Genomic DNA, 9,041 nt, shown 5'->3' on the forward strand with positions numbered 1-9,041 from the left:
CCAATCATACGAAATAAAAACCAAAATAACGCGACAAAAAATGTAAGATTGAGAGAATTTCATATTATTTGATGTATACCTAGTTCTGTAACCTATAAAATATATAGAAAGTTTAATTAGTTGTCACCAGTTTCACAACAAGTATACTAAAACCTAATTAATGATTTCCTGCTTCAAAGACAAACTTTATACGTATTACGATACCTTGACGATGTTGTCGTTGCAACTATATATAATCCAGAAATTCAACTAGCTAAAAGCTTTTGGTTTTACAGTTGAAAATTGAAACTGTAAATCCTATAATGATAGTTCAATTTTTGTTTGTTTTGTTTTATACTTTATAATATGATTTTGAAACGCAATGTGCTCTTGTACAATATAATAAGTTTAACATAAACCGAACTACGTCATTCAGTGAAACTGATTTCACTTTTAAGTACTATGATGTCTTCATGTTCCATTTATTAAAGAACTTCAAATATGAAACGAAACTTACAATCATAAAATGTTGTGAATTCAGTTAATGCCTGTGTACTATCGTTTGAAAACGTGAAATATTTTGAATATTAGAATTTAAAGAAGTTTATGTGTCACTGACATAAAGTTTCATAAGTGACACAAACTAAAATGTCAACAAAGTTGAACTTATAAACGTCTAAACGAAAGCTACAAATGTTGTCATTTCAAAATCGATAAGTTTAAGCTCGACTGACTTGTGGAATGACTGCAAGATTGTGTTAATGAAAAGTGTCCAATAAATGGAAAGAATTATGTGGCACTTTTGTAAACAGTTTCTAAATTCCTTAAATATATTAATTATTTAATCATTTGAAGCTTTCCCCGCAAAAGTACAACAACATGTAGATATCATTATAGAAAATGTTTAAAACTTTGTCACTAGAGGTCGGTGCAATAATTTTAATGCCACTTTACTCAATATTAGTATTTAGTTTTCAGAACATCATTTAACATCAGTTACACTAATGTTTAATATTATGTATTATACTAAGTTACACTGAACATTCAAAAAACTTGCATCAGTGAATTGCTGGTGATAAGTTAACCATTTAATAAAATAACAAATATTAATCCAGAATGATTTATGTTATTAGCTGCAAAACTAGTGTGTCTCCCCACTGGTACAGCTGTAAGTCTACGGATTTACAACGTTAAAACAAGCGGTTTGATTCCCGTCAGTGGATTCAGTAAAGAGCCCAGTGTGGCTTTGCTATAAGAAAATACAAAGACACAAAACTAATGCTTCTATACGGAAGTTTTATTTAAGTATTCTTTGTTTCACACGACGTGTAACGTAAACGAATAAAGTTTCTTACTTGAAATGACTGTGATAATCACCGAATTAGTTCAAAAATTCAAACATCCAGTACATAAAAATTCACTTTCAAACAATTAGAAAAACTTATTAGAATCCTTCTGGCCAGTAATACTTAAAACTTAGATCATTTTAATGCATTTAAGTGTTAACTGATCAACATCATTCGTCTTTAAACGTTATGTTGTGTTCGTATTTCATTCAATAAAAGAAATTTAAAGCTGAAAATAGATACAACGATAAATGTTTTATGAAAGCAGTTGTTCGTTAAAGTTTACTTTTGCAAACATGAAACATTTGAAAATATTTTACTTCACATTTGGAATTAGTGCAACCCTTTAAAAGTTGAATTTAATATAAATGATAAACACAATTTAAAAGCTGATATCTCTTAAATTAATTTATTATTGTATGCTCTAAACATTTCATATGAACTGAAATACAGAATATTTTTCAATCCCATGGTTGGTTGAATTATTAAAAGTGTTCTATGTATGACCAGGAATTTTGTGTTTTTCTTGACGTTAAAACAAAGACGTTAATTCATGATATGCTCCACTATGAACATATACAACAGTATATTAGCTATCATTATAGAACATGTTAAATCATTTGACACTAGATGTCGCACTAATAGTCCAGTATTTATTGTAAAATGCTTGGCCAAAACTGTAATAGAGTTATTTGTACATATCCGACTGTAGTGTAGAAATGTTACTAAAAAACAAAAAATACAACTAGTCTAATAGCATCAACTGCCAATTTGTGGATTATTTTTATTTGATCAATTACTGGAATTTGGCCATCACTTTTATAGCGTACCCAAGACCCCAAGGTGCAAAGCCCGTTTTTGTGGTAACGAAATGTAAAGCCCCCGCTAATACAGCAGTAAGTCTACGGGTTTACAACGCCAAAATCAGGGTTTCTATGGCCCTCAGTGGGCAGAGCAGATAGCCCGACGTGGCTTTGTTATAAGAAAAACACACACACTCGAAATATAAACCATAAATTCTCAGGTTCAAGGAATGACAATACCACAGATATTTTCAAATCGCAGTTTTCTCACATTAACTGTTTCCAGGGTCGTCAAACCAATATGACATCGCCTGCAGTTACCACTCTCTGCATTTGTGCGCATGTGTAAAAAATAATCTTCACAATTATTAATCTGATTATGATCAAATTTCATTCAACGGTTAAGTGCCCCCAAGAATCAATTGTTTAATCATTCGTTTAGAAACAAGTGCATGAATAATGGTTATTGAATATGTCAAAAGTCAAAAGGTTAATATGTAATGTTAGGTGAACGTTAACTCTAGTTTATTAGTAAAAGGAATTTAAGAAAGATACTTGTAATAATATAAATACGTGATACATAACAATAAAACAAATTTAAAATTACTTATTTTCAAATATTGCTGTAGTATTTATTTCATGCTTAAATTACAAATATTTGTATCTTTGCTTTGTAGTACTTGTTTTATAATATGTTTGTTGTGTTTTCCACTTGTTTTACCGCGCCACCTAAGAACAGTAATAGTCATCTATATTTAAGTTCATTTTCTTAAATGTTTTTTTGCAATCTTACAACATATCACTTTTAAGTAACTTTGAAGTTATTTGTATAATGTTTCTTTTTTGACAATACTATTTATAATTGAGGCTTCAGTGTGTTTTTATATAAAACTGAAATGTGTGTGACCCGTGTTTTAAGCCTATACTTACTGGAAAAAGCTTGAAAACTGGCAGTTTTTCGATCTTCCATCCTCTTTCTCTACTGAAGATACAGTTAATATTTTACAGTGTCATGTGTAGGGCTATTCTTAGATTATCTGTATTTTGTCTTTTTTGTTATCAGTAATTGTCTTTTTCTGTATGTTTTCAGAAGAGTATTTGTTTTGAATGTACATATGTCGCTTTTCATGGATAATTTTCAAGTTTTCTAGTGAATATAGAATAACAGTATTTCTTTATCTGCAAACATCTTGGTATTTCTGATAAAACATATTCTCCATCATCAGTTGTATTTCATTGTTAGTTCTAATAAACTTCAAAGCTAAAACAGGATGAACCATGCAAACACTTTTATCAAAGATTTCTGTTTATACAAACAAATCAAAGCTTTGAATGTTGAATAAACGTGAGATTTATCCCAAATAAGTTTCCAGTACTGGATGACTTTAATATATGAACTAGATATTTATTTACCAAGATAAGTAAATTACGTAATTGATAGCAGCATGCTTAAAATTCACGCGTATACCATTTTGTAATAAAAATATGAACAAAAGAATGAATATGACCCTAAATAATTATGCAGAATATCTTTTAACCTTAATATAAATATATTAGAGTCTTCATTCAGCAAAGTAAGCAGATTAAATTCGAAAAAAAGATGATTTTTCTTATCTTCCAGAATAAAGTAATTGATTTCCGAAAACATCGATTTTATTTTATAGATTTCTTTTGTAGAAAAAGTTATTATTTATTTATAACAAATTAATGTGAGCGTGTGTGTGTTTTGTTATAGGAAAGCCACATTGGTCCATTGAAGATAACTCAATATCTATTTCTTTGTTTTGAATTCCGCGCAAAGCTACACGAGGGCTACCTGTGCTAGCCGTCCCTAATTTACCAGTTCAAGACTAGAGGGAAGGCAGCTAGTCATTACCACCCACCGCCAATTCTTGAGCTACTCATTTAGCAACTAATAATGGGATTGACCGTCACATATAACGCCTCCGGTGCTGAAAGGGCGAGCATGTTTGGTGCGACGGGGATTTGAACCTGCGACCCTCAAATTACGAGTCAAACGCCTGGCCATAGCGGGCATCTCAATCGCAGATTTTAGCACTGTAAATCCAAAGACTTACCTCTGTCCAACCGGGGGGCGTTAATGTAAAGAAATTAACATTAAAAATGACTTTTAATATTACTTTTCTAGCATAGAATAACTCATTACGCATGCCTGAAAATTTAAAGTTCATAAAAAGTTATTTTGCTTTTAATAACGGATTTTCCCAAATTAATTACGCATATTTCGAAAATCTTAATCATTTTTTTACAAATCGGCGTTAAAACACCTCTTATTTAAATCAAATAATTATTTAGCTTACAACCATGACCATTTTGATTATTATTATTGTTAAAATAAATATATACAAAGTGAAGAAATTGGAAGAATATTGCTGTTAAACGAATATATATTATTATTCATCGCGATTTGTGTGTGTGTTCAAATATACATACTTTAGTTTCGAAACTAAGCTTTATGGTACTCTTTATGTATGTTGTCTGTAGCATATGGTTTCAATGATCAGCTATCATGCTGATATTACACCTTCCGTGATGTTTTTCAGTCTTGGTATCAGGCTGACTCTGTGTGAACATTGCTTCTTTATCCAGTGTTGATATCGTGCTCTGCTGTCTCATTGACCCAAAAAAAGTACAATATGAAAACTTATGCAACAACATGGAAATGGCTATTTTGTATCCACAGTGTTGCCAATCATGTTTTTGTATTTGTTCTTATTAATAAGTTCGATATTTTAGTAAGTTTCCTTCAAGTGAACCAAATAAAAAATAGGAACAGAAGTATATATGTTACCATTGTAAATGAAACTTGTTTTAGAGGAAATCGATGAACAATAATCACTCTCTTTGTACATAGACTGAAGCTCAGAGGATTGATATTAATTCAGCAATATTATTGCAATATAAAGTGAACCTTCTTGTGATTAATATAGTATAAACTATTTCTCACGACTTCTGTACCTGTAAAAGTACGTACCTGTCGGGACATTTAAAGTTGAAAAGAATTATTATCATCGTTTGTATTGACATCAGACTCAGAATCGCATGAAACTGTATGAAGAGTCTCTGATACAGTGGGTACATCAGGTTCATGAGCATCACCTGTTGGTTTTATAGCAGACTGAAGGCTCGATGTGTGTATGTTAAATAGTAGTGATTTCCAGTATTACTGCCAGCCGAATCTCGCCTAATGTGTATGAAAGGATTGATACGGTTAGTATGTTATAAACCTTGTAAGCTATAATTCTAATAAACGCTTATTAATCGAAAACTAAAGATATTTCTCGAAAAACTTTCATAGATTTCGAAAATTACAAACTCTTTGACTTTATAGAATTTAATTTGGACGTTATTATTTCTTCGAAAATATTAGATATTTTCGTCAGCAAAAACTTACTTCTGCTCTAAGAAGTATCTAGCAATCTTCCCCATCAAGTGCATTTTACCTGTGTATTAACATAGAATTAATTCGCTCACCGTTAAACGTCAATAAAAGACTGAGCTTTATACCAAATAGAAAACTCGTACTCTTTGTAAGTATTGTGTATAAAACTTTATTTTTATTAACTGTTTTTATAAATTATATTGTTATTTGTATATTAAAATATATTTGTGTTAAAAATTGTGTAGCAATATAATTAACAAATATAATAAATTTGATAATATTGATATTCTATAAACTTCTAAATTAAAATCAAAATTTTCAGCCACTTGAAATCGTAATAATTAACGTACGTTTCATAATAAATCGGAGACTCGTGCGAGATAAATCATAAAACGTCACAAGACCTTCTTATTAGATTTTTTTGCGTCATCGCATTGAGTAAAATCTTTACACCTTTAAAAAATTAATAAAATCGTTCAAGTTGAAATAGTTCTTATTATTACATTAATAATTTGTTATTATTTATCCAAATCTCTGTTGTTAAGATTCACATTGTTATTAATTTCCAGGTGTACTCTTTCAGAACGAATCAGTTTAAAATAATTTATGATTTCGTGATAATAATTGTTTTTTACTTTACTGTTAATTAACGAAATGTTTATTTTTTATATCAGATACATATAACTGTTTTAATATAATTTTTTACCTCTATCATTCTGAGTGTCCAGATTTCTTGTTGCCCTTCTTCAGTAGCCGACAACATTTCTTCATTACTAATCCAGTTCCATTGAGGTAAACTTAAAATAGCGAATATCGGAGCCATCAAAAAAAGTAAGTTTTCACGTCTGAATATTATATCTGCTTTATGTGTAATTTCGCAGAAAGTCCAATCGACAATATGCAATCTAAAAACTGTATTGAATATGTCTATATATACATATATTTATATTTAGAAACTATATTTTTGTCTAGACACCTTTCACCAGACAGGTTCTTTCATATACATAGTTTGAAGATGTTACATCAAAATTATTTTGGAATTTCACCAGTTTCGTCTATGCTACCATGTCTAATTATGGTTTGCCTGATGACTTTGGATAGTGTCAGTAACCCTGTACCGTAGTTTTATAAACATTCCGTGTCCAAAGCTCCCCTTTCTTCCTTGTTTCTTACCATATTCCATATAGAGAATTAAGATGGAAGGATCTCAACCACTTTTTCAACAATCTAAAAACGTGGAAATTCATGTCTTTGTAAAAAGTATCTTTAATGCACATTTAAATTTCAGCTGCATGTGATAGTTGAATGAATCTGTTATTTAACATGCTTGAATAAATATGCATTGAATTTCAAAGCTTTTCAAAAGTACTTATTGTGTGTGTTACTAATTAATAACTCATCTTATAAATAAATTTTCGACTGCTTTTAATACGTTTGTTTGGAATTCAGCACAAGGCGACACAGTGGGCTATCTGTGCTTTGCTCACCACGGGTATTAAAAAACTAGATTCTAGTGTTGTAAGACTGTAGACAATCTGCAGTCACGGGAGTGGCTTGTAACTGACACATTAAGAGTTCATGGAATGAGCTTCAAAGTATATAATCAAGGTACGTTTTGTGGTTTTACAAGAGGAACATAAGATCTATATATTGAAAAGTATAATTTGTATTCATTGTCTTAGAAATCTTTTTACTGTTACACCCTTTCAGTCGTGGGGGCGTTATTATTATATGTCAAATAATCCCACTATTCATTGGTAAAAGAGTAGCCCAAGAGTTGGCGGTTGGTGGTGTGATTAGCTGCCCTCCATCTGGTCTTATACTGCTAACTTAGGGACGGCTAGCACAGATAGCCCTTGAGTAGCTTTGGGCGAAATTCAAAAACAAACAAGATTTACAAGAAATTTGTAAAATATATATTACAGCGACATCTAGTATTTAATAATCAAGTATTTCATTAAGTATTGATTATAATTATTTGCTGTTTTTATTTCTTGTAGAACCTTTCATGAATTAAATAATGATTAAACTTTGTGAATTCTCCTTCTTTTAAGTCATTAACAGCAACATAATATTTAATTTCATACAGAAAAAACACTTTATTCAGAAATAACAAGTTTGAAAATTGTTTTATAATTTCTACTAGTACGGTTAAAGATGGTTGAAGCCTAAATATGTTTCCAATAGTTTAGATTATTAATTGAATTACATTCAAAAGTGTTTATCTTGTCATAATTCTTAAGCTATATACGTAGTTCTTAGTTTTAAGATTTTCTGCCTAGAAGCACTAAACGTAAACACTCCAGACGTTTAATACTAAATCGGGCCCAGCATGGCCAAGCGCGTAAGGCGTGCGACTCGTAATCCGAGGGTCGCGGATTCGCGCCCGCGTTGCGCCAAACATGCTAGTCCTCCCAGCCGTGAGAGCGTTATAATGTTACGATCAATCCCACTATTCGTTAGTAAAAGAGTAGCCCAAGAGCTGGCAGTGGGTGGTGATGACTAGCTGCCTTCCCTCTAGTCTTACACTGCTAACTTAGGGACGGCTAGCACAGATAGCCCTCGAGTAGCTTTGTGCGAAATTCAAAAAACAAACAATACTAAATCGTCTTGTATTAATAACAGTAGTTGTGTAGCTAATAACAAGAATCACTTACAGCTTTATTGATTTTATCATAGTATGAATTCGTAAGTATTATAAAATGTTAATTGAATGTTTGATTGTTTTGAAGATAAGCACAAAGAAACAAAATAGGTTCTCTGTGCTCTGTCCATCACGAAAACCGGATTCTAGCATTGTACGTTCGCACTCATGCCACTGTGCTACTGTAGGGCCATACCACATGGCAAATAAATAGCTTATAAAATTGTTCTGCAATTCATATTGTAGTATTGTTACTAGTTTCCTGAAGTTAAATGACTGATTTAACTCTATCGTTAGTAATACTCCCATAAAATTTTATCCAATGTTCACAATAAATTACACAATAAATAAGTGTAACTGGTGTCAAATTTGTTTCTATCTATAGAAACTAAAATCAGATAATGTCTTAAATTTACAATCCCATTAATACAGCGGCATTTAATGACAAATGTTACAAAATGTTCATATCAGTTTTGAAGTGTTTATTAGAGCAAAAAAAAATCTGTAAATATTAATATTGGATTTATTGTTTTGAGATTCAAGTATTATATTAAAACTGCCCAATCAAATTTTTCTATACGTTTGATTCTAAATAACCATATTATCGAATTATTAAAGTTTGCTGTATTTCCAAATTATACTGACAACGACCACGATACATCGTGTGTGTGTTTTCTTATAGCAAAGCCATATCGGGCTAACTGCTGAGCCCATCGAGGGAAATCGAACCCCTGATTTTAGCGTTGTAAATCCGGAGACATACCGCTGTACTAGCGGGGGTAGCACAGATAGTCCATTGAGTAGCTTTGTGCTTAATTCAAAACAATTAGCGGGTGTCCCACAATATATCAATTCATCAGTTTGTC

The 9,041-nt window shown here is 31.2% G+C and overlaps 1 protein-coding gene across 1 annotated transcript in view; it reads right to left on the reverse strand.

Annotated features, from left to right (window-relative positions):
- Positions 1-9,041, reverse strand: part of LOC143246510 (solute carrier family 23 member 2-like) — a 392,872-nt gene that overhangs the window by 173,066 nt on the left and 210,765 nt on the right. The window lies entirely within an intron of this gene.

Source organism: Tachypleus tridentatus, chromosome 3 (assembly GCF_004210375.1).
Source record: "Tachypleus tridentatus isolate NWPU-2018 chromosome 3, ASM421037v1, whole genome shotgun sequence".
Taxonomy (NCBI): Eukaryota; Metazoa; Arthropoda; class Merostomata; order Xiphosura; family Limulidae; genus Tachypleus; species Tachypleus tridentatus.